Below are 25,728 nucleotides of genomic sequence, written 5' to 3' on the forward strand. Positions count from 1 at the left end.
GAGGGCTGCAGATCTGGCCGCCAATTTTACAGCATCTACAAAGGCATCTGCCAGAAAATCTGCTGCCCGTTTAAACATGGGTAAGGAAGCAATAATATCTTCTCTTGGGGTACCTGCCACTAAATGCTCCTCCATCTGGTTAATCCAAATGGCCATGGACCTGGCAGTATAAGTGGCTGCTACACCATAGAAGCTTCCCAAGATCTTTTTAAAATAGCTTCACTTTTTATGTCCACAGGGTCTTTTAGAAGACCTACATCCTCCAAAAGAAGAGCAGATTTTTTTGTTATTTTTGCTACCGGAGCATCAACTTTAGGACATTTATCCCAAAGGGTAGTATCCTCTTCGGAAAACGGATACTTTCTTTTAAAAATCCTGGAGACCCCAGGCTTTTTCTCTGGGTCAGTCCATTCTTCATTAATATGTCTGATAATATTAGAATGCAGGGGGAAAACCCTTTCCCCCCCCCCCCCCCCCCCCAAGCCTCTAAACATAAGGTCCTGTACGAATTTTGGTTGTTTAGAGTCTTCCAGATTTAAAGAGGACCTTTCATCTGGCAAAAAATTGTGAACTAAGTATCATGATATATACAGCGGCGCCCAGGGATCTCACTGCACTTATTATCGCTGGATGCCGCTCCGTTCTCCCGCTATGTCCTCCGGTATGTTCGGTCACTTGGTTATAGTAGGTGGAGACTTAGGGAACTTGGTTATAGTAGGAGGAGACTGCCCTTGTTCTCCTGGGAGTCTCCTTCTCCTAGGCTGTAGCACTGGTCAATCGCAGCGCAGAGCTCACAGCCTGGGAGAAAAAACCTCCCAGGCTGTGAGCTCTGCGCTGCGATTGACCAGCGCTACAGCCTAGGAGAAGGAGACTCCCAGGAGAACAAGGGCAGTCTCCTACTATAACCAAGTTCCCTAAGTCTCCGCCTACTATAACCAAGTGACCGAACATACCGGAGGACATAGCGGGAGAACAGAGCGGCACCCAGGGATAATAGTAAGTACAGATCATGACACTTAGTTCAGAATTTTTTGCCAGATGAAAGGTCCTCTTTAAGGTCGCCCTTATGGTTTTCAAAAGAGAATCTGTCTCTTCAATGGAGCAAATGGGACGACCAGACTCGTCTTCCGAGAAATTAGAGTCAGATCCGGAAAGGAACTGCCTTTCTTCAAAATCTTCCTCCTGCAGATCTATTTCAGAAGGGGCAGACATTGCTGACATGGAAGGTTTTTGAGATGTGGATGCCAATTTACAGTCCACAGCACTGCTCACTTCCTCTTTGATAATGTTTCTAATATTATCCAGAAGGGAAGGAGATTCTTCTGATACAATTTTTTCCACACATTTTCCACAGAGGGGGTTTTTTATGACCGGAAGGCAGTCCCTTTTTGCAAATTGAAAATTTTTTGGTACGCTCAGAAGTTTCAGACGATTTTTGCGCATCCCTGACCTGGGGGAATATATAAAAAAATATTTAGAGAAGGAAGAAGGCTTTAGCCATAAAAGAAATATGTATATCCCCTCACCCGACTTTTAAAACAGAAATTTCCCAACCACTTCCAAGTGAAACACAGCTGAAAAATTCCTCCAGGGAGGAGAGCTTACCGGGCTGAGGGCTTTTGGTCGGGTCTGCAGACCTCCGGACGCTGTCTGAGTCACCTGGAGTAGACATCTTCCAAGTGCTTCTTTCTCTCCGGAAAGACGCTGGGAAATGTTTCTTCCCTCTCTTTTTTTAAAGCGCTCGTTGCCTAGGGAAAGTATGCCATTTACAGCTGCTCCTGAGATCTCGAGCCCACCGAGATCTCGTCTGCGATCACGTGACCCGCCCGTCCTATCGCAATGACGTGCACGGATGCTGCCTCCACCGGAGGACTTATGCCAGAGAAGCAGGAAGGGCCGCACCGCGGCCTGTTCTCCGACCAGCATATTAAGAAACGCTCCTTGGAAACTTCAGCTGGGTGTCTAAGAAAACTCCTGCCGGTGTGTGCCCTTTACAGGAGGATCTCCACACATCCCAGAGGGACAGGAAACAACTGGAGCAGGTAAGAGGGGGAAGGGGGGGGGGGCTATTTAAAGATCTCCACGTTTCCTGTCCCTAGGGGAGGCGGGGTATCCTCCTATGAATCTGTGCCGCTGTGGAGGCATTTGGAAAAATATACTTACACCTGTCATTTCAGTTCACTTTTCAGAATAAGTTGTGGGTGCATGAGGAAAGACACTACATCTAGCCAGAATGTGACTTGTATTCTACATTTACTCCTCTGCGGGCTCTCTCATTAGCAGTTTCCTGCAAGCTGGTGGCTGGAGACTAGCTGCTATGATGTCGCCCATACACAACACACAAATGAGGAGTTCCTGCTCCTCTATCTGTAGCATAACCTCAGAACCAGCAGCATGGAGGACATTACACAGTGAGCAGTGATAGCTGTAAATCCAGAACTGGGGTGAGATGAACAACCCCTGCAATAGCTTAAAATAAAAATTGATCTTATACTCCCCACTTTCTCCAGCACGGTTCTCTGCAGCACTGGTCCAATCCTCTTACTGCTGCGCTGGTATATGACACTTAACCTCTGCATAGCAAAAGAGCCCACTGAATTATATTAAAGGGAACCTGTCACCGGGACAGGACACATCTCAGGTTAATTTGCATCTGCATCAAATCAGTTTTTTTACACTATAAAAGCACAGAGAGCTATGGGGCTGGGTATTGCGGATGTGCTAGGGCAGTGCTCCAGACTAAAAAAAAATACCTAGTAGCCATTGGCTCCTGAACTGAAAAATTTAGGAGCCAAATAAAATTTTTAGTCGCCAAATCGAAGCCGAATCAAAATTTTGGTATCGTGACAAGTACGCTACGCCGATCAGATCGGCTTTTGATTCGCTTTCGTCGCCATTAAAAAAGTATTGCGATATTCAATACCACGCAAAAAAAAAAAAAAAAACACCAAAAAAAGCCGCGTGCATTTCGCATTTTATGAAACGTTCGGCCCATAATAGAACAGTCCTATCCTATTTTTTGGGGTGACAAGGTGACAAAAAAATGGCGAATCGCATGGTTTTTATTTATTTATTTCTGTTACGGCACTCACCGCATAGGAGATATTTGAACTGATCAGGCATATCCCCATGCATTCTGAATGGAGAGCAATCCGTTCAGGATGCATCAGGATGTCTTCAGTTCAGTCATTTTGATTGATCAGGCAAAGATAAAACCGTAGCATGCTATGGTTTTATCTCCGGCGAAAAAAAACTGAAGACTTGCCACTTTTCCCCATAGGAATGTATTAGTGCCAGATCCAGCATTCAAAATACCGGAATGCTGGATCCATATGCGCAGACTGGTAAAAATGTGTAAAAAGATACAAGACGGATCCGTCTGTCCGCATGACAAGCGGAGAGATGGATTCGTTCTTGCAATGCATTTGTGAGATTGATCCGCATCCGGATGCTTTCAGTCACATCCAGATCGGCGGATCCGGCAGGCAGTTCCGACGACAGAACTGCTTGCCGGATCACACTGCCGCAAGTGTGAAAGAAGCCTTAGGCCTTTCACACGAGCGTGTCCGGATAAGGTCCGGATGCGTTGCAGCAAACCCGTGCGAGTAGGTACGCAATTGCAGTCAGTTTTGATTGCGTTCAGTTGTTATCGCGCGGGTGCAATGCGTTTTGCACGCACTTGATAAAAAACTGAATGTGGTACCCAGACCCGAACTTCTTCACAGAAGTTCAGGTTTGGGTTCAAAGTTGTGTAGATTGTATTATTTTCCCTTATAACATGGTTATAAAGGGAAAATAATAGCATTCTGAATACAGAATGCTTAGTACAATAGGGTGATGGATCATGTGACGTCATCAAAGGTCCTATTCCACACAGATGAAGACAGAAGAGATGCCGGCTGTGCGAACAAGTGTATTAAGGGGAGTTAAATTATTATTTTATTTTATTTTTTTAACCCCTCCAGCCCTATTGTACTATGCATGCTGTATTCAGAATGCTATTATTTTCCCTTATAACCATGTTATAAGGGAAAATAATAAAGATCGGGTCCCCCATCCCGATCGTCTCCTAGCAACCGTGCGTGAAAATCGCACCGTATCCGCACTTGCTGTGATTTTCACGCAGACCCATTCACTTCTATGGGGCTTGCGTTGCGTGAAAAACGCACAAAATAGAGCTAGCTGCGATTTTCACGCAACGCACAAGTGATGCGTGAAAATCACCGCTCATGTGCACAGCCCCATAGAAATAAATGCGTTCAACTCACGCATTGCACCCGTGTGGAAAACGCGCCCGTGTGAAAGGGGCCTTAGTGTTTGTGTTTTGTTTCGCTTACTATTAGCCCCCTTAGGGGCTGGAACCCTTGTCCTATTCACCCTTAGGCGGCGGCAGCACAGGGGGGAGGGAGACTCCTTCTCCACTGCGCTGCTGAGAAGAACATCGGCGGCAGGGCAGAGAACTATCATCTCCTGTGCCCTGCTGCTGTATTCAACTGCAGAGCTGCGGCAGCGGGTCTAGTCGCAAATGGCGACAAGACTAAAAAGTCTTGTCGCCATTTGCAAATTCGAAGTCGCATTGGCGACCATTTTGGTCGCCATCTGGAGCCCTGTAGGGGCCATCTAGCAACCCATGTCCTCAGCTATACACAAAATCTCTTTTGCCATTTGGCCTGTGTGGGAAATATACACGCTTCTGAGACATATGTGGATTTCTGTTTAATATACTTGACTTCTGCAGCCATTGTCCTCAGTGTTAGACTGCTTATGGCAGTGATTGACTGCAGCAGTCATGTGCTACATACTAGTATAGCCCCATTCCAGTATGTGAACAAGCAGTGGACTGGACCAGCGACCCAAAGAAGGGAAAGGGCGGCACAGGACAGTGGTCACCTGCAATGTCCTTTGACTGCTTGTGTACTCCAATCATGGCAGGGTCTCACTCTCGCCTTCAAGTACAATGTTCAGTACCGGAGAGCAAGCAGTTACACAGACCATTAGTCTGTAGTCCGCACAGTGCAGGCAGTGCGCAGGACACCTCAGGCTCACAGCAAGGACGCGGGAAATTGGAAACTGCATCTCACAGCCAGTCTATTAGGCAGCCAGAGACACCAGCACAGTGTTCCTCCTCTATTGCTGCCCGTGCCCGAGATGAAGAGCAGAAAACATGCCCTGCCGCAGCCAGAGGAGTGCGGGGTCTGGTTAGACGCGTCTCAGCTTAAGAAGAAATGCCACCAGGTGACTAGTGCGTTCATATATGACAATGTGAATGGGATGTTGCTGTTCATGGCTGGTTAGGTCTGGTTGTAATGTACCAGCGGGGCCACTAGCTGGCATGTATGTGTAGTGAAGGAAGGTGGCACCATCCTGTGGAGGAGACCGGTGCTCAGGCTGATGCGTGGTGTCTGGACCTATGCGCTCTGCTTGCAAGTCACAGGCTGCTAGGCTGGTCTTCTAGAGATGACAAGCAAGATGGCGACCTGTGTGTATGACAAGTACAGCCTTGCATGTGGTACTCTTCACAACTAAAATTCCCCACTGGCATAGAACGCGCTGTCCTTAGTGCCCTATTGTTTCTGGTCAGTAGTTGTAGAGATGCCCAGTATTATGGTGTGCCCTGAGGGCAGCAGACTCTAGTGACCCTGCATCTCTGTTGGCAGCATATAAGGCCAGACAACCACCAGTGAGCGCGTGTCCATGACAGGTCCCGTGCTGACCTCCCCTCCTCTCACAGGATCGCACAGTATTAGGGTACAGTCACACCACTGGATTTATGGGTCCACTAACTGTGGAACAGGTGCGGACCCATTCATTTTAATGGGGCCGTGTGCTGTCCACATCCATAGTTCTGTTACATGGCCCTGACAGAAATATAGAGCATGTCCTATTCTTTTTCGAAATTGCGGACAAGAATAGGCATTTCTATCATAAGACTGACGTGTCCGTTCCGCACAATGCAGAACGGACACAGCCTATATCCCTGTTTGTTTGCGGACCAGTTGTGTTCTTGTGAATGTACCGGTATACTGATGGCACTGGGGGAAACTGATGCACTCGGGCTGATCGCACAGGGGGGAACGAAGGGTGTTGGGGACTGATGGCAGGGGGTCTGATGAGTTTTTAAAAATGAAAACAGTCAATTTTTTCTTATTAGAGTACTCGATTAATCGTAAAAATAATCGATAGAATACTCTATTTCTAAAATAATCGTTTACTGCAGCCCTAATTGGAGGGCTTGTGTAAGATTTTTTTTTATTTTTTTAATAGCCGACAACCATCTAAGGCTACTTTCACATTAGCGTTTTTTGCGGAACAGCATGCATCCATTATAAATGGATCCGGTTGTATTATGTCTTCTATAGCCATAACGGATCTGTCATGAACACCATTGAAAGTTAATCGGGGACGGATACGTTTCTATTGTGTCAGAGAAAACGGATCCGTCCCCATTGACTTACGTTGTGTGTCAGGACGGATCCATTTGGCTCCGCTAAGTCAGGCGGACCGCAAAACGCTGCAGGCAGGTGTCTGCCTCCAGAGCGGAATGGAGACTGATCGGAGGCTTACTGATGCATTCTAAGCGGATCATTTTCCATTCCGAATGCATTAGGGCAAAACTGATCCGTTTTGGACCACGTCTGAGAGCCCTGAACGGATCTCGCAAACGGAAAGCCAAAACGCTAGTGTGAAAGTAGCCCAAGACAGATTTTGGAAGAAAAACATAAGTGAATTATCAGTTAAGGAGGCAGGGGGAGAAGTGGCTCATGAATAAAGACATTTTTCGATAATTAGGTCGGGGTTTTTTTCCGCTTGCACTATTGATTTATGCAAAGTATGTTGAAAGTACAGTGCCTGCTTTATGATCGAGGACACATCTGCCAACTAGTGAGACAAAACGACCAAGAAAAATTAAAGGGAACTGAACTACTAAAATGTATGGACACCTGAAGTGAAACATATTCCAATGTCACTCTCTCTAAACTGCAGTAAGCCAGCAAACGAAATGAATAATCTACAGGGAGTGCAGAATTATTAGGCAAATGAGTATTTTGACCACATCATCCTCTTTATGCATGTTGTCTTACTCCAAGCTGTATAGGCTCGAAAGCCTACTACCAATTAAGCATATTAGGTGATGTGCATCTCTGTAATGAGAAGGGGTGTGGTCTAATGACATCAACACCCTATATTAGGTGTGCATAATTATTAGGCAACTTCCTTTCCTTTGGCAAAATGGGTCAAAAGAAGGACTTGACAGGCTCAGAAAAGTCAAAAATAGTGAGATATCTTGCAGAGGGATGCAGCACTCTTAAAATTGCAAAGCTTCTGAAGCGTGATCATCGAACAATCAAGCGTTTCATTCAAAATAGTCAACAGGGTCGCAAGAAGCGTGTGGAAAAACCAAGGCGCAAAATAACTGCCCATGAACTGAGAAAAGTCAAGCATGCAGCTGCCAAGATGCCACTTGCCACCAGTTTGGCCATATTTCAGAGCTGTAACATCACTGGAGTGCCCAAAAGCACAAGGTGTGCAATACTCAGAGACATGGCCAAGGTAAGAAAGGCTGAAAGACGACCACCACTGAACAAGACACACAAGCTGAAACGTCAAGACTGGGCCAAGAAATATCTCAAGACTGATTTTTCTAAGGTTTTATGGACTGATGAAATGAGAGTGAGTCTTGATGGGCCAGATGGATGGGCCCGTGGTTGGATTGGTAAAGGGCAGAGAGCTCCAGTCCGACTCAGACGCCAGCAAGGTGGAGGTGGAGTACTGGTTTGGGCTGGTATCATCAAAGATGAGCTTGTGGGGCCTTTTCGGGTTGAGGATGGAGTCAAGCTCAACTCCCAGTCCTACTGCCAGTTTCTGGAAGACACCTTCTTCAAGCAGTGGTACAGGAAGAAGTCTGCATCCTTCAAGAAAAACATGATTTTCATGCAGGACAATGCTCCATCACACGCGTCCAAGTACTCCACAGCGTGGCTGGCAAGAAAGGGTATAAAAGAAGAAAATCTAATGACATGGCCTCCTTGTTCACCTGATCTGAACCCCATTGAGAACCTGTGGTCCATCATCAAATGTGAGATTTACAAGGAGGGAAAACAGTACACCTCTCTGAACAGTGTCTGGGAGGCTGTGGTTGCTGCTGCTGCACGCAATGTTGATGGTGAACAGATCAAAACACTGACAGAATCCATGGATGGCAGGCTTTTGAGTGTCCTTGCAAAGAAAGGTGGCTATATTGGTCACTGATTTGTTTTTGTTTTGTTTTTGAATGTCAGAAATGTATATTTGTGAATGTTGAGATGTTATATTGGTTTCACTGGTAAAAATAAATAATTGAAATGGGTATATATTTGTTTTTTGTTAAGTTGCCTAATAATTATGCACAGTAATAGTCACCTGCACACACAGACATCCCCCTAAAATAGCTAAAACTAAAAACAAACTAAAAACTACTTCCAAAAATATTCAGCTTTGATATTAATGAGTTTTTTGGGTTCATTGAGAACATGGTTGTTGTTCAATAATAAAATTAATCCTCAAAAATACAACTTGCCTAATAATTCTGCACTCCCTGTAGAACACCGCCATACTGTTTTAAGAACTTTGGAGCCTTATGGATGCATTACAATACAGAGCATGGGTCGTCTGATGGTTTACTGGAGGGTGGTGGGGTTGTTCCCACAGTATAAAGTTGAAGAATTCTACAAACATCACATTTTGATTTCAGCAGTGTCCTAGCTTGCTCTTATGAATATGATCCCATGGAACATTTTGTAAGCAGTTTTCCCTCTGCTTGAGCCCCTCCCCCCCAAAGCAAATCATGGAAAATAACGAGCTAGTGGACTTAGGCTACATGCACATGACCGTATGTGTTTTGCGGTCTGCAGATTGAGAATCCGCAAAAAATAAATAAAAAATAAATAAATGACATCCGTATGCCATCCGTTTTTGTTTTTTTGCGGATCCATTGTAACAATGTCTAAAACAGACAAGAATAGGACATGTTCTATATTTTTTTTTGCGGTGTGAAATGAATGGGTCCGCATCCGGAACGGACACGGAAACAAAAAACCTTTGTGTGCATGTAGCCTTATGCCGGTTCTCGTATTTCCCGCACCACAAAAAATATTAATCACCAGCACCCATTCCAAATTAGACCTCAGATGAAACAAAATAAGGCTACTTTCACACCTGCTTTTAGGTCGGATCCGTCTGGTATCTGCACAGACGGATCCGCACCTATATGCAAACGCTTAGATACGTTCAGAACGGATCCGTTTGCATTACCATGAACAAAAAAAAAAAAAAAATATTATATATATATATATATATATATATATATATATATATATATATATAATATTTATATTTTTTATTTTTTTTTTGTTCATGGTAATGCAAACGGATCCGTTTTGACTTTGCATTGAAAGTCAATGGGGGACGGATCCGTTTGAAAATTGAGCCATATAGTGTCAAATTCAAACGGATCCGTCCCCATTGACTTACATTGTAAGTCTGGACGGATCCGTTTGCCTCCGGACGGCCAGGCGGACACCCAAACGCTGCAAGCTGCGTTCAGGTGTCCGCCTGCTGAGCGGAGCGGAGGACAAACGGAGCCAGACTGATGCATTCTGAGCGGATCCGCGTCCACTCAGAATGCATTAGGGCTGGATGGATCCGTTCGGGGCCGCTTGTGAGAGCCTTCAAACGGAGCTCACAAGCGGAGCCCCGAACGCTAGTGTGAAAGTAGCCTAACTAAATGAACTTTTAAGCCTCATTCACACGTCGGGAATCTTATGGTTCGGAAAATACAGCAATTTATTTGACAAGCTTCCCATCACAAAAAAAAACCTTGAACAAGTGTTCCCGATGTGTTCCCGAAAGTGAATATGCTGTATCCACCTCAGTAATGTGTAAGTCAGAGTCAAACCGCGAGTTACTCTGCATCTGAGAAGCCATAGCAGTTTCAGAAGTAGCCGGCTCACCACATCAGGGTTCCCTCCACATATCCAAAAGAGCAGACCGAAGCAGCTCTGAGGTGGACACAAATGCTGTCCAACAGAAACAGCAGATGGCGCTATACTAACATTATTCCTTACATCGTTGAGGATGAGGTCTGTATAGTAGATCGGATAAGGGACATCTGTGAAGCGAGGACAGGCAGGAGCACTGCACGTCACTGCGCTCCGCTGCTAGGTCTGGCTTAGCAGTACGAGGTCCGGCAATAGCTGTAGTACACAGAACCCATACACTGCATACCTTACTACGGTGTACAGATTCTGTATACACTGTATTGAGAAGCACTACAGAAAGGCCCCAACCATATGGGCAGGTTGCAATGCAATCTGCAGACAGCATGTGATAAAGCAGGAGGAGCTAAGCAGTTTCATATATAGCTGTGTGGGAAAAGGAGTCTGTAAAACATGTTACATACATTTATACCTCTGCTTTTTCTTAACTTCTCTGTGTACATCAGTGACTGACCGCTATCTCTGTACAATATACATACTGACAGTCAGTGTTCGGTCAGTTATTTCCATCAGTGATTTTGAGCCAAACCCAAGAGTGGGTCCATACACAGAACAGGTGCAGATGTTTCTCTTATACCTTATCTATGTGGGGGCCTCCAAACCTGGTTTTGGCTCACAATCACTGATGGAAATCACTGACCAAACACTGACATGTGAATAAAGCCTGTATTACACTGCCTGATTTTTCCGCAGATAAGCCGCCGATTACCCAATGAACGAGCAAACACTTGATCATCAGGCAACCCAAATCTTTGGACATGTTAAAAAGTTATAATTTGCAGATAGACACCACGATCTGCCGCCGGCAAACCACTATACAGCATGGGGGCGAGCGAGGGCATAACAATCGCTCCTCCCAATACTGCGGAGGAGATCGCTGCATGTAATAGCAGAAGTCTCCTCCACCAGCGAGTAGGCGATTGCAGGGAGGCAACGCTTCTATGACAACAATAGTCTGCCACATAGGGCTAAGTAATACAGCTTTAAGGCTTTACACAGGGAATGAATCACTGGCAACACTTCCTCCTGTACATCTGAGGTCAGAAGGAGCAGAAATATAAATTAATAAGTTACAAGCTTTATTGAATCTTTTCCCACAAAACTACATATCGATCGGCTCCGCCAGCTCTATAACATCATTGCCTCTGTATAGGGATGAACACGTCAAGGGGTCTTAAGGTCTGAACAGGGAAATAATGGCTAAAAACGTGTGTAGATACAGCCCTCAGCTGGCAGTACATCCAAGAAACAGCTGAACAACACAGCCATCCAACGTCGCCAACTCCAAACCCAGTTTAGCAGTGCATGCAAACTCCTTTCAAAAGTGAGAAGAGTGATGAGAGAGGCAGGCGCCTGGCAGTGGTTTATCTCCTGGGAACAAAAGCTCCGGCAAGTTCCAACATGTCCTCCCAGTTCCCTCCATAAACACATCAGATTATCTGCCAAGCCCATCTAAAGGAGACCTTTGTGGTATGTACATGGACAGCTTTAGCTGCACATTCTGAAGGACCTCGAACAAGACACAGGTTGGTACTAAAGGGAATCATTATGTCATTTTTAGGTCCAAAATTCCTTTTGGGGTTTTCAGGGAATATTGTGGTTTATACCATATCTGCACATGTACATCTTCTCCATGCCTTTTCTTTCTCAATTTGGACCCTCCTGACCCATTTTCACCATGTAAACCAATCACTCTGGATTGCTTACATCCTGTAGGTAGCCCTTCCTGTTGTATTCATCCAAACCCATGATGCACCTCTTTCTCTGCCACATCGGCAGCCCCGCCCCTAATGCCTAGCTAGCTTATAGCTCCTCCCATGAGCTAGTTATACAGACATTAACCTATCACTGCCCCGCCCATGGAAACACTACTACAGGAAATACAAAAAAGAGCTGCAAGGACACGGAAGATGTGAGCAAGAAGGGTAAAAGAAATACATCACAAAATGACATCTACCTTCATACAGGATTATGTTCAAGGATGTTGATGTAACCTGGAAAACCCATTTAAAGGGTCCCACCCCATCTCAACATTTGGCAACAAATTGCATTAGTGTGGGTCCTACCTCTAGCTCCTATCTCCAGAACGAGCCCCTAAAGTGAAGGACACCCCACTGCATACTGTTTCCAAAATAGCCTAGCAACTGTGCTCAGCTACTTCTCTGAAATCCCACAGCAGTGAATGGAGAGCAAGCGCGCTCGCCACAAGATTATTTTTATTTTTTATTGCACAGATAAAAACTGGACATTTTAAGTGCCTCCGAAATGCGCTTGTCAGCCATGTTATACACTTCTTAACACTGAACTTGCAACACCAGGAAGGAAAAGTCGCGGAATTATGGAAACAGCAGGATTAATAAACACGTTAATTATACACAAATTATAAAAAAAAAAAAATCTTGATTTTTTTTCCGTATAGAGTATGAACACCACACAGAAATGCGCAATTACACACCGTGGCATGCTCTCAATGAGGTTATTAATGCTTTTAAGAGGAATTTTCTGCCATGTTGAGTGCACTTGAACACACAAACCATCAAGAGCCACAGCTGGCAGCTCCCTTTACAATTGCTAACCAACGACATCCCAGATGCCCTCTACGGGAGACACTGTTGGCTATGGTAGCATGTTTAGGCCATGCAGGCTGATCACAGTAGCACAAGCAAAATCCTGCCTGGCGTTATCCTGGTTAAATAACTCTTCCTGGGCACTGGAGAAATAGCAGTACCACTGGCTCCACCACCAAATCAACGTAATACTGAGCCGTTAGTGTACTTGAAGACTAGGGGAGTCTGGCTACCATACATTATTCAACCCCACATCATAAACTCGGGAGTAGGATTGGTGTGACGTTCCTTTGCGAAGAGCGCTTCATGGCGTTGCCCACGTCGTATCCAGACCAATCTCCTGTTATCACTGCATCGGAGACAAAAGAGAAGATAAACCTCCATTCCAGCTTCCATTGCCTTCTTGCTTTGCACCATGATAGCTTCTGAGAGCGATGGCATCAGATCAGAGGACCATCAGTACCTGGATGTCTGGCTCGTAGCCCAACGTCATGCAGTGGTTAGTGTGGACACTGTTTGCTGCCCTAGGCTTGGGATGCGACGTCCAATTTTACTTGTAGCATAGAATGGGGTCATCACTGTTTTCCCAACCACTAGGACACACGATGATGAACAGTGCAGACAACTCGGCCTAGACATAGTGCTCTGCCGAAGTGATAAACCAAGGCCTGTCGGTTCTAGGATTCTGCTTCATGTGGCAAAAAAACCTTGCTTTCAGTCAGCCTTTTCTGCCCCTCCCACATGTCAGAGATTGGAGCTAGGTGCTTGAATATTTGATCATCTGCAGATCTTAGCAACACATACTACTTCCTTGATTTGCATAACCTTACAGGTAGTCCTTCCTGGTGCTGTAAGGTCAACATTGAGGACTGTATATGTGTTAGTGAAGAGCATGCAACCAAAAACCTCATTGCTAAACTGCAGCAATTTGCAGAAAAAGCTGTGAACACAACCCACAGGCTTTCCCACAAATGGAAAATCTTGAATCGACGCTACAGAACCAAAAGCCATTTCATCAGAAGAAAAAGCAAGACAATTTCCATATGACATACGCAATTTTGAAACTTTAATTGCTCATGAAAGGAGGGGGGGGGGGAGAATTTAAGTTTTTACCTCATGCAGCGGTCTATAGGAAGTGCCAGGATAAAACAGGAGCAGGCCACGAATCCTGTCAAAACACAACAGAAAGATCCACTTTTAGAAATGTCATTATACGAACACTATATGAATATTGAACAATCCTGACAGGGGAAAAACAAAAACCAAGGACCACAATGCTAAAAACAAACTCCCCTCCATCAACGCCATTCTGACAACGCTCCGCTGCTTCTATACTGGCCCGGTCCAGCACACCAAAACAGTCAGGAAAGTCTTGTTCAGCCAGTCACTGGCCTTAATGGGAACCTACCTCAGCTAGACAACAGCCAGGCAGCTCAACCTACGGCCCTCCAGCTGTTGCAAAACTACAACTCCCATCATTTCCAGACAGCCTACAGAAGGCATGCTGGGAGTTGTAGTTCTACAACAGCTGGAGAGCCGCAGGTTGAGCATCCCTGGTATAGCTTTACCCGAATGTCAAGCCAGGACCAAAAAAGCAGCGGGACCAGCAGTGTCAGAATGACAGCGAATTAATGGAGGCGTTACTCTCGACACTACCTGGCAAAATATTTTGTTTCCCAGCTACCCGTCCGTGGTCATGATGGCGGCAGGTGACAAGTGAGCATCTGTGGTCACGTGGTGCTCTGGGACAAGTCACCACTGAGGCCAGTGGATGGCTGCAGCAGTCACTTTTAGTCCTCCAGAGACTGGAACAAAAGGGAAGTGAAGAGCAGCATTCCACAGGTGGATTTTATTTTATTTTTTAAACAGTGTCCAGCCACTCAATGATTAATAAAAAAAAATTGGTGGGGGGGTGCAAAGATAATCCCTTTAAAATGTCAGTTTGACAGATTGCGTGATTTATATATATTGATGGTCTATCTTCCACACAGGCCATCAATCTGCAACTGGCGGGGAAGAGGACCCAACACCCCACTGAACAGCTGAAATGGCTTCAGTGACAGAACTACAAACCTCTGCCCATTGTGTAGTAGATGGAGCTGGATATGGCAGAGCTGAAATAATCAACCCCCCCGACCACCTAGCCTCAGGACAGGCCATCAATATTAAAGGGCTTTTCCAGGATTTTACTACTGATGTCCTATCCTTAGGACTGGTTATCAATATCAGATGGGCAAGGGTTCCCGCACCCGGCAGCACCCCCCCCCCCCAATCAGCTGGTAATTACATCTGCATGCATACAGCTAAGATACCAACAGTCTGCAGGTAAAGGCATCTTGCACACGACCAGTGCTCCAGACTAAAGCTCCATTCAAACGTCCATAATAATGGGTCCGCATCCATTACGCAAATTGAGGAACAGGTGTGGACCTATTCATTCTCTATGGGGACGGAATGGATGCGGACAGCACACAGTGTGCTGTCTGCATCTGCGTTTCCGGAGCGTGCCGCCGATCTTCCGGACCGTGGATCCAGAAAAAAAAATAGAACATGTCCTATTCTTGTACGCAATTGCGGACAAGAATAGGCATTTCTATGGGGTCAATCCGCAATACACTACGGACGTGTGAATGGACCCTAAAATAAATACCTAGGAGCCATTGGCTACTGAACTGAAAAATTTAGTCGCCAAATTTAAATATTATATATATATATATATATATATATATATATATATATATATATATATATTCCATGTAGCCTGCTGCAATACACCGTATACTCCACGTAGCCTGCTGCAATACACCGTATACTCCACGTAGCCTGCTGCAATACACCGTATACTCCACGTAGCATGCTGCAATACACCGTATACTCCACGTAGCCTGCTGCAATACACCGTATACTCCACGTAGGCTGCTGCAATACACCGTATACTCCACGTAGCCTGCTGCAATACACCGTATACTCCATGTAGGCTGCTGCAATACACCGTATACTCCACGTAGCCTGCTGCAATACACCGTATACTCCACGTAGCATGCTGCAATACACCGTATACTCCACGTAGCCTGCTGCAATACACCGTATACTCCATGTAGGCTGCTGCAATACACCGTATACTCCACGTAGCCTGCTGCAATACACCGTATACTCCACGTAGCCTGCTGCAATACACCGTATACTCCATGTAGGCTGCAATACACTGTAATATATATATATATATATATATATATAAATATATATATATATATATATATATATATATATATATATGCACACCGCAGCACATCCGTCTGGTGAAAAAGTGGTGGGATCCTTTATTCACCCAGGTAGCAACGTTTCGGTCCGCTTACTGGGACCATCCTGTAATACATTGTAGATTATATAGGGCACTATATATCTACAGCAGGGAGCTATGGAGCAATCAGATCTTAGGCACTGTACATGCACAGTGCAGCCTATACCGTCCCATTCTTGTGTACAGGGAGGAGCTTCTGTTCATCCTCGGCCTCTCCAGACCCAACCAGAGCCGTCACTACAGTGAACGCGCAGCGTACCCCCAGCACAACACCTACCCGCCCGTCCCACACACATCTACAGCAGCAGGACGCAGGTGATTCTGTCACACAGCCAACTAGGGGTTAACCACGGCCGGTCAAGGTCACATGACTAATACACGCCTCCTTTCACAGTAAGGGTCACGGCCTCTTAAAAGGGCCAGACTCAGCTCGTGCTGATGATACTGCGGCACATCTAAGGAGCCCCGCAACAGCGAACATTGCTGCAGAGCGGCTCCTGATGTGAATGATCCTGTCTCCCATGATTGAACTGCAGTTGCAGCGGTGGGTCTAGTAGTCGCAAATGGCGACCAGATTAAAAAGAGTTCTGTTGCCATTTGTAAATTCTAAGTCGCATTGGAGACCATTTTGGTCGCCATCTGGAGCACTGACGACGGTATGTATTTTGTGGTCTGCAAAAAACATGGATGACGTCCGTGTGCATTCCATACTTTGCGGAAAAGAACAGCTGGCCCCTAATAGAACAGTACTATCCTTGTCCGTAATGCGGACAATAAGAGGACATGTTCTATTTTCTTGCGGAACGGAAATACGGAAACGGAATGCACAAGGAGTAACTTCAGTTTTTTGCGGACCCATTGAAATAATAGTTCGGCATACAGTCTGCACAAAAAAAAAAAAAAAAGTACAGGCACGGAAAGAAAATACGTTTGTGTGCAAGAGGCCAAACAATGAAGAAAAGGCAGCACTTGCACAAGCGCAGCTGATCGGCGGGGTGCCGGACCGCCATCGATCAGATACTGCCGATAGGTCAATAGAAAAATGTCATAAAAACCCTTTAAAATACTGGACAACCTCTCTAAATAGCAAAATGTCAGCAACATACTTCCTTCTAAATTGGTCGGATGCAAAGACCAAGATAATCCAGAAATCCTCCTTCTGGACACACATCAATAGAAGAGATGACGACCGCGTCCACCTGCTTGTATTCATCAGCTACGTTTTGACCCAGGCAGGGGTCTGGCTCAAGCATGTGTTGGGGGTGCTATCGGCATGGACACTGACCGACACTATTAAAGGTCTTCCACACCGACATTCTTTTACCCTGCAGATCTGGCATCAGAAGCTATGTGTACTTTCACATTGGCGTTTTGGTTTCCATTTCTGAGATCCGTTCAGGGCTCTCACAAGCGGTCCAAAACAGATCAGTTTAGCCCCAATGCATTCTGAATGGAAAAGGATCCGCTCAGAATGCATCAGTTTGCCTCCGATCAGTCTCCATTCCGCTCTGGAGGCGGACACCTGCCTGCAGCGTTTTGCTGTCCGTCTGACGGAGCGGAGCCAAACGGATCCATCCTGACACACAACGTAAGTCAATGGGGACGGATCCGTTTTCTGTGAAACAATCTGGCACAATGGAAAACTTGGCTATAGAAGACATAATACAACTGGATCCGCTCATGACGGATGTATGCGGTTGTATTACGGTAACGGAAGTGTTTTTGCAAATCCATGACTGATCCGCAAAAAACGCTAATGTAAAAGTAGCCTTCTGTGCGATTTTGCTGCAGGGGACTTCCTCCTATCCACTGTGAAAATCCATACAGAACTCGTTCTTGTAAGGCCTCCTGTACACGACCGTATGGCTTTTTCAGTGTTTTGCGGCCCGTTTTAAACGGAGCCGTTTTTTTGGTTTCAGTAGTGTTTTTGTTCCATTTGGTTTCCGTTTTTTTGCGGATCGCAAATGGAAACTGAAGCATGGCATAATACAGTATACAGTAATTACATAGAAAAATTGGGCTGGGCATAAAATTTTCAATAGATGGTTCCACAAAAACGGAATGGATACGCATTCCGTATCCGTTCCGTTTATTTTACAGCACCAGTGATTGAATGGAGCCACAAAACGTGATTTGCGGGCAATAATAGGACATGTTCTATCTTTAAAAGGAAATGGAATGCATATGGACTACATTCCTTTTTTTGCGGACCTATTGAAATGAATAGTTCCGTATACGGAATGCAAAAAAACAGAACGTAACCAGTGTGCAGGAGGCCTAACTCCCACAGCAGTGCCAGGAGGATTCTGGGATTTGTAGTTTCAGAACAGCTGGAGTCTACTGATCCGCACTCTATTTCTCTTAGGGTAGGTTCACATTTTCAGTTACTAGATCTGGCAGGCTTTTACCCCGGAAAGCAGCCTGCCGAAATTCACCGATCTGACCTGGATGGGGGGGCGGGGGGGGAATACTACCGTTCACTGGCAGACCCCATTAACTATAACGGGGTACAGCCGCTTTCCGGCCGGACAAAATCTGTTGGGTTTGGTCCAGCCGAAAACTGTCTGTCTCTTATGACGAAAAGCAGACCCCCATTATAGTCAATGGGGTCTGGCAGTATCCAGCAACTTGGCCAGATCTGGAGAAGCTACCCTTAGAAGCTCATGAATACATTACCAAATGGGCGTCACCATTGCCCTTGATAAAGGAGTGTGTCCCAGCAGTCTACAAGCACCGATTAGACACTGTCAGACTGCAGTGACCCCCCCAAGTGGTATCGCCCAGTTGTCAATTTACTGATAAACTTCAAGATGTCCCAGAACAGCCTACAATCAGGAGCGGTGGCGGTTCCTCTCTACGGACGCCTTCACACACGGCAGATATTGTTGCAGACATTTCCGCCAATGAAAACCAGTTTCACTCATCTGAAGGCGGTTTGAAGAAATCCATGTGCCTGCTGTGAATAGACAATGTCTGGGGTGTGTGAGGGCACCTGATAGGCGCCTCTCCCCTACCTTACAAATCCTGTCATGAAAGCTGAGCTCCTCCACAATGAGCCGACATCTCACGTTACACCGCCTAATGGGCAGATCACATGGCTAAGCCTGTCCCTGCGGCTGAGGACGATCACATCACACCTGTAAACAATGACACCTGGACAGGAGGAAACGCCGCCACATCACAATGAACACCACGCTACAGGAGGCACGGCGGCGTCAGCCCCCTGGGAGAAGGAAGAAAGGCCACCCTCCGGGCCCCGGCACGTACTTGGCGCGGTGATGGAGGAACCACGTGGGCGCCACACTCCGGTCACATGCCCCTTTTCACTGCCCCCAAGACAGCAGCAGGCGGTGACCCTGTCATACGGACGCAAACCGGTGAGGAGAGGAAAAAAAAATCAAAGGGGGCTAGGGGGAGGGGTATTCCAACCCCCCCTTAAAGAGTTCAACAACAACCGCCTGTGGGACGCGTCGCACTTCCGGGTTAGGTGGTGTCGCTCCGCGAAGTGACGTCAAAGGGCACTTCCGTTACTTAAAAAAACTGTAACCTGGATCTCGAGGATACCGGAAATGAAGCGCTGACGTAAAGACGCAGCGTGAAGCGCGGGGCAGGGCTGTACGTGAGGGCGGTCGGCGCCTTGACGCATACACACACACACACAATAGTTCTTCCCACGTGACCCCGGCCGGGACAATAGCTCCCCAGTGTACAGCTGTGTGTGGAGGAGGCGGGCAGCAGCTCCACACAGTCATTACACAGTGCCCTCAATGAACCCGCTCAAACCAAGCGCCTGCGTTCTTACAGTGAGCACCTCTCTGAGGAGAGACCACCCCTCCCTCATCCACTAACTATTCTGGATACGGACCATCTTCTCTGAGAAGACCACCCTTTGCCACTATTCAATGCCATTTTTGGGTGGTCACCTCCAAAGAGGTTCACCTGTGGGTGACAGTGCTGGCTCAAAAGAAAAAAATAGATGAAAAACCGCAGCACTCCCAGTCTTGAATCCAATTTTGTGTTTATGAACACCGGAAAAAATAGCTAAAATAGCTTCTTTCTTTTTTTTTGGTGTTAATAAACACAAAATTGGATTCAAGACTGGGAGTGCTGCGGTTTTTCATCTATTTTTGGGGCTACCAAGGGGGCCCTCAGGTCGGGGCCTGGCACTGCGAGCACCACCGCCATTTTACACAGAAATGGACTAACAAGTGGTGCTGTCCTGTCTTCACTTTGACGATGACAATGCTGGCTCTGCGCAATCTCAGGGGCATAGTGTATGGCGATGGAGGAGCAGCCGTCATACTGGAGCAGACCCTCCCTCAAGGCGCTCTGAAAAATGATAACAGTTGATATAGGCAACGGCTTCTATACGTTATGTTTGATAGAAAAAAATATGATTTTCTCTCAATTCTTCTCTCCCCTGACATCTGTAGAGTGGAGAGCTTGCCATACACATTAACCCTTTCCCTTGTCAAGGGCGAATCTCATACGCCCTGGCAGGGTGGCAATTCAGTAGCAAAGGATGTACTTCCTACGTCCTTGCTACTACTGAAGGCTGGTCTCAAGCCAGGTCTTGTTTTAAAGAGAACAATCTCAGCTTTAAAACACGATCAAGGCTCTCACCGTGTGCCCTTAGAGACGGGTCTCATTGAAAGCTGCACATACTCGCACCTTTCATTTCCGACTTGATTTCTAAGTGCTCTAACTCGCGATTTATAATGGCTAGAGCCTTGATCTTGTTTTAAAACTTAAAAGGGGTTTTCGAGACTTTAATACTGATGAAATATCGTCTGGATAGGTCATCAGTAGGGTTGAGTGAATTGAGTTCGGATTGCTGTATCTGATCCGGATTCTTTTAAAAAGGAGGTAAAGAATACGGGCGCCGTCCTAATGTAAACGCATTACCTCCGCGGAGGTCTTTCCGAGGTTTCAGCAAATATCGCAATACTTACTTTGTCACTTCATTTGTTCGCATAAATTACTGCATCAAAATACGAAGCCGAACTCTGCTTTGTTAATGAGGCTCAAAGCAGAGTTCAGCTTAGCATTTTGATAAAGGAATTTCTGTGAATAAACAAATTGACGTGATAGAGGCGAAAAAGTAAGGCTACATGCACAAGACTGTATGTGTTTTGGAGTCTTCAAATTGCGGATCCGCAAAAAAAAAAAAAAGGATGACGTCTGTATGCCTTTTTTTAATTTTTTTGGCGGATCCATTGTATATGCCTATCCTTGTCTGCAAAACGGACAAGAATAGAACGTGCTCTTTTTTCTTTGCGAAATGGAACCACGAACAACGTATGCGGAAAACAAACAGTTGACTATCCACATTTTTTAACAGCTCCATAGAAATGTACGGGTCCGCATCCTATCCGCAAAAAAAACAAAAACGGAACGGACGTGGAAACAAAATACGTTCGTGTGCATGAGGCCTAAGTCTCGCGATACTTGCTGAAACTTCGGAAAGACCTCCGCAAAAGTAATGCATTTTACAGTAGGACGGAGCCCATAATCTTAACTTAGTTTTTAAAAGAATCAGGTTCGGATACAGAAATTTTAACCCAATTCGCTCAACCCTAGTCACCAGTATCTGATCAGTGGGGGTCTGGCACCCAGGACCCCTGCCAATCCGCTGTTTGAGAAGGCAGCAGTGCTCACAGTAGTGCCACAGCCTTCTCTCAGCTTTCCCTAGCCCAGTGATGACACATTCATTGGTCTCGTGGCCTTATAGAAGTGAATGGGGCTGAGCACGATACCAAGCGCTTTGATTGGTGAGCAGAGAGGTGCCTTCCAAAACAGCTGATGTGTCGGACCCCCACTGATCAGATACTGATGACCTATTTTGAGGATAGCAATCAAAACACGGTCACGGCAGCATCTCCGGTTCCACCTTTATCTCATGTACTTAAAAAGGAATGTGTACACAACAGCGGCAGCGTTTCGCCTACATAGTAGCCTTTTTCAAGCTAATCACAAGTGACTCTAACAATCTATATATAGTAAACATGGTCCCTCCCCTGATGGTAGGGAACCAATCCAGTGGGTGTCACAACCCCCAATTACGCCTGCTCATTAATCCCTCATATCAGTTCCCATAGTAGCAATCAAATACATTAAAAGACACCTGTGTCTACCTTAAGAGAAGGCAATGGCGTATCATGGTGTCCACATGGAGAGAGCCGGGCTGCAGACTGGCGTTCTTCTCTTCCAACTGCGCAAGTCTAACAGCTCATCACTGCGCACCGCTCCTCAGCCGCGCACCGTATACATCATGTTGCATCATCGCACAGCGATCACGTGAGGATCACATGATGGCCGAAACGTTGCTACTGCTGTTTTGTACACATTCCTTTTTAAGTACATGAAGTAAAGATGGAACCGGAGATGCTGCCGTGACCGTGTTTTGATTGCTGATCTGTGGACCGCTGAGGATCTGCGGTCGTGGTTGGGCTGGTGCATTCCGGTGTGGTCGCTGAGGTCCGTGGGTGCTGCTCTTCAACTTTTACCTATACTATTTTGAGGATAGGTCATCAGTATAAAACTCCAAGAAAACACCTTTAAAAAATTGGAGTGCTGACACACTATAAGGCTACATGCACACGAACGTTGTTTGTTTCCCTGTCCGTTCCGTTTTTTTTGCGGATAGGGTGCGGACCTATTTATTTCAATGGGTCCGCAAAAAATGCAGACAGCACACCGTGTGCTGTCCGCATCAGTATGTCCGTTGCGTTGCCCTGCAAAAAAAATTGTGCATGTCCTATTTTTTTCTAGTTTGCGGACAAGGATAGGCATTATTACAATGGATCCGCAAAAAAATACGGAACTTCATCCTTTTTTTGCGGACCGCAAAACACATACGGTTGTGTGCATGTAGCCTACTGGGGGACAGAGCTTTCTTTCTCCCTGTGTGACTGTAAATGTCCCCAGGGGAAGAATACCATGGACTTCTGTGAATGTTATCAACACCCCATTCCCCATCAATAAGGCCTCATGCACATGACCGTATGTATTTTGCGGTCCGCAAAAAAAACGGGTGACATCCGTGTGCATTCCATATTTTGCATAACGGAACAGCTGGCCCATAATAGAACAGTCTTATCCTTGTCCATAATGCGGACAAGAATAGGACATGTTCTATTTTTTTTTGCGGAACGAAAATACGGAAACGGAATGTACACGGAGTACCTTCCCTTTTTTTGCGGACCCATTGAAATGAATGATTCCGTATACAGTCCGCAAAAAAACGGAACAGACACGGAAAGAAAATAAGTTTGTGTGCATGAGGCCTAAGGGCTCATGCACATGACCGTGCCGTTTATTGCGGTCCCCAAATTGCGGATCTGCAAAAAACGGATGCCGCCCGTGTGCCTTTCGCAATTTGTGGAACGGAACAGGAGGCCCATTATAGAGATGCCTATTCTTGTCCGCAAAACTGATTTTTGCGGGGTCAAGGAACGGAGCAACGGATGCGCACAGCACACAGAGTGTTGTTCAGATGAGCGATGATTTTCACGCATCACTTGTGCGTTGCGTGAAAATCGCAGCATGTTCTATATTGTGCGTTTTCCAGGCAACGCAGGCCCCATAGAAGTGAATGGGGCTGCGTGAAAATCGCAAGCATCCGCAAGCAAGGGTGGATGCGGTGCGATTTTCACGCACGGTTGCTAAGGAGACGATCGGGATGGAGACCCGATCATTATTATTTTCCCTTATAACATGGTTATAAGGGAAAATAATAGCATTCTGAATACAGAATGCATAGTAAAATAGCGCTGGAGGGGTTAAAAATAAATAAATAATAATTTAACTCACTTTAATCCACTTGCTCGCGCAGCCCGGCATCTCCTTCTGTCTTCATCTGTGCTGTGAGCAAAAGGACCTTTGATGACGTCACTACGCTCATATGTGATGGACCATGTGATGAACGCAGTGACATCATCAAAGGTCCTATTGCTCACAGATGAAGACAGAAGATATGCGGGCTGCGCGAACAAGTGGATTAAGGTGAGTTTAACCCCTCCAGCCCTATTGTACTAAGCATGCTGTATTCAGAATGCTATTATTTTCCCTTATAACCATGCTATAAGGGGAAATAATACAATCTACAGCACACCTAACCCAAACCTGAACTTCTGTGAAGAAGTTCGGGTCTGGGTACCACAGTCGGTTTTTTATCACGCACGTGCAAAACACATTGCACCCGCGCGATAAAAACTGAACATCGGAACGCAATCGCAGTCAAAACTGACTGCAATTGCATTCCTACTCGTGCGGGTTTGCCGCAATGCACCGGGACGCATCCGGACACACTCGTGTTAAAGAGGCCTTAGGGTACTTTCACACTAGCGTTTTTCTTTTCCGGTATAGAGTTCCGTCCTAGGGCCTCAATACCGGAAAAGAACTGATCAGTTTTATCCTAATGCAGGTATGCTCAACCTGCGGCCCTCCAGCTGTTGCAAAACTACAACTCCCAGCATGCCCGAACAGCCTACAGCTATAAGCCTACAGCAGGGCATTGTGGGAGTTGTAGTTTTACAACAGCTTAAGGGCCGCAGGTTGAGCATGCCTGTCCTAATGCATTCTGAATGGAGAGCAAACCGTTTAGAATGCATCAGTTCAGTCACTGTACGGTCTTTGGACTGAGACAATACCACAGCATGCTGCGGTATTTTCTCCGTCCAAAATTCCGGAACACTTGCATTATTTTCTATTGAAATGCATTAATGCTGGATCCGGCCCCAAGTGTTCCAGAAAAACGGATCTGGTTGTGAAGTCTGCGCATGCACAGACCTTTAAAAATGGGAAAAAGATAAATACCGAATCCGTTTTTCCAGATGACATGGATCCGGTATTGCAATGCATTTGTGAGACGGACCAGTCTACAAATGGTGTCCGTTTGCATACAGATTGCCGGATCCGGCAGGCAGTTCCGGCGACGGAACTGCCTGCCGGAATACAACAAATCAAGTGTGAAAGTACCCTAAAGAAAAGTTTTTTGCAAAGGTTTTTATTCTTCTAAAAAGTAATAAAACAAAATAAAATCTATACAAGTTTGGTATCGCTGTAATCTTATGGAGCTAAAAAAGAAGGATGTCATGTAATTTTTAGGCCTTATTCACACGTCAGTGTTTTGCGTCCGTGACTGGCCATGTGCATTTTGCAGATCGGAACATCCTTCTCCATGATAGAAATGCCTATTCTTGTCCGCAATTACGCACATGGCCTGTATCTGTGTTTTTGCGGATCTGCAATTTTAGGACCACAAAAACGGATACGGTCGTGTGAGTGAGTCGTGGGAATATGAGGATAAGTATGTGATCGTTGGGGGTCCAACCCCAAGGGATGACGCGAACACTAATTACTCCATGTGAATAGAGGGGTGATGCAATGGGTTACCACTGCTCTTTGCTCGCTCTGTACTTGGCATGGACATGAATACAGCAGTGGTCATGCTCATGCAATTTGGTATCTCCATTCGCTAGGGGGTACCAGCGGTCGGAACCCTAGTGATCAGATACTTATTGCCTACCCTGTGGATAGAGGATAAATATATTTTTAATGGGATAACCCGCTTCTCTAAATATTAGAGGGCATCTGTCAGCAGTTTTGTACCTATAACACTGGCTGACCTGTTACATGAGTGCTTGGCAGCTGAAGACATCTGTGTTGGTCCCATGTTCATATGTGCCCGCATTGCTGAGAAAATGTTTTAATACATGTGAATGAGCCTGTAGGATCAATGGGGGCGTTGCCGTTATACCTAGAGGCTCTGCTCTCTTTGCAACTGCTGCGCCCTCTGTACTTTGATTGACAGAGCCAGGTGTGA

The 25,728-nt window shown here is 45.9% G+C and overlaps 1 protein-coding gene across 3 annotated transcripts in view; it reads right to left on the reverse strand.

Annotated features, from left to right (window-relative positions):
- Positions 1-25,728, reverse strand: part of TBL1XR1 (TBL1X receptor 1) — a 120,407-nt gene that overhangs the window by 56,050 nt on the left and 38,629 nt on the right. The window contains exons 1-2 of one of the 3 annotated variants that reach the window (XM_040428254.1): positions 19,170-19,408; positions 13,715-13,769 (exon numbers count right to left, since the gene is read on the reverse strand). The gene's annotated coding sequence lies outside the window, so the exon portion shown is untranslated. Of the gene's footprint in view, positions 1-13,714; positions 13,770-19,039; positions 19,100-19,169; positions 19,409-25,728 lie in introns of those variants that run through there. The other 2 variants (XM_040428255.1, XM_040428252.1) reach the window with 2 other exon arrangements.

The sequence above is a fragment of the Bufo bufo genome, chromosome 4 (assembly GCF_905171765.1).
Source record: "Bufo bufo chromosome 4, aBufBuf1.1, whole genome shotgun sequence".
Lineage (NCBI taxonomy): Eukaryota > Metazoa > Chordata > Amphibia > Anura > Bufonidae > Bufo > Bufo bufo.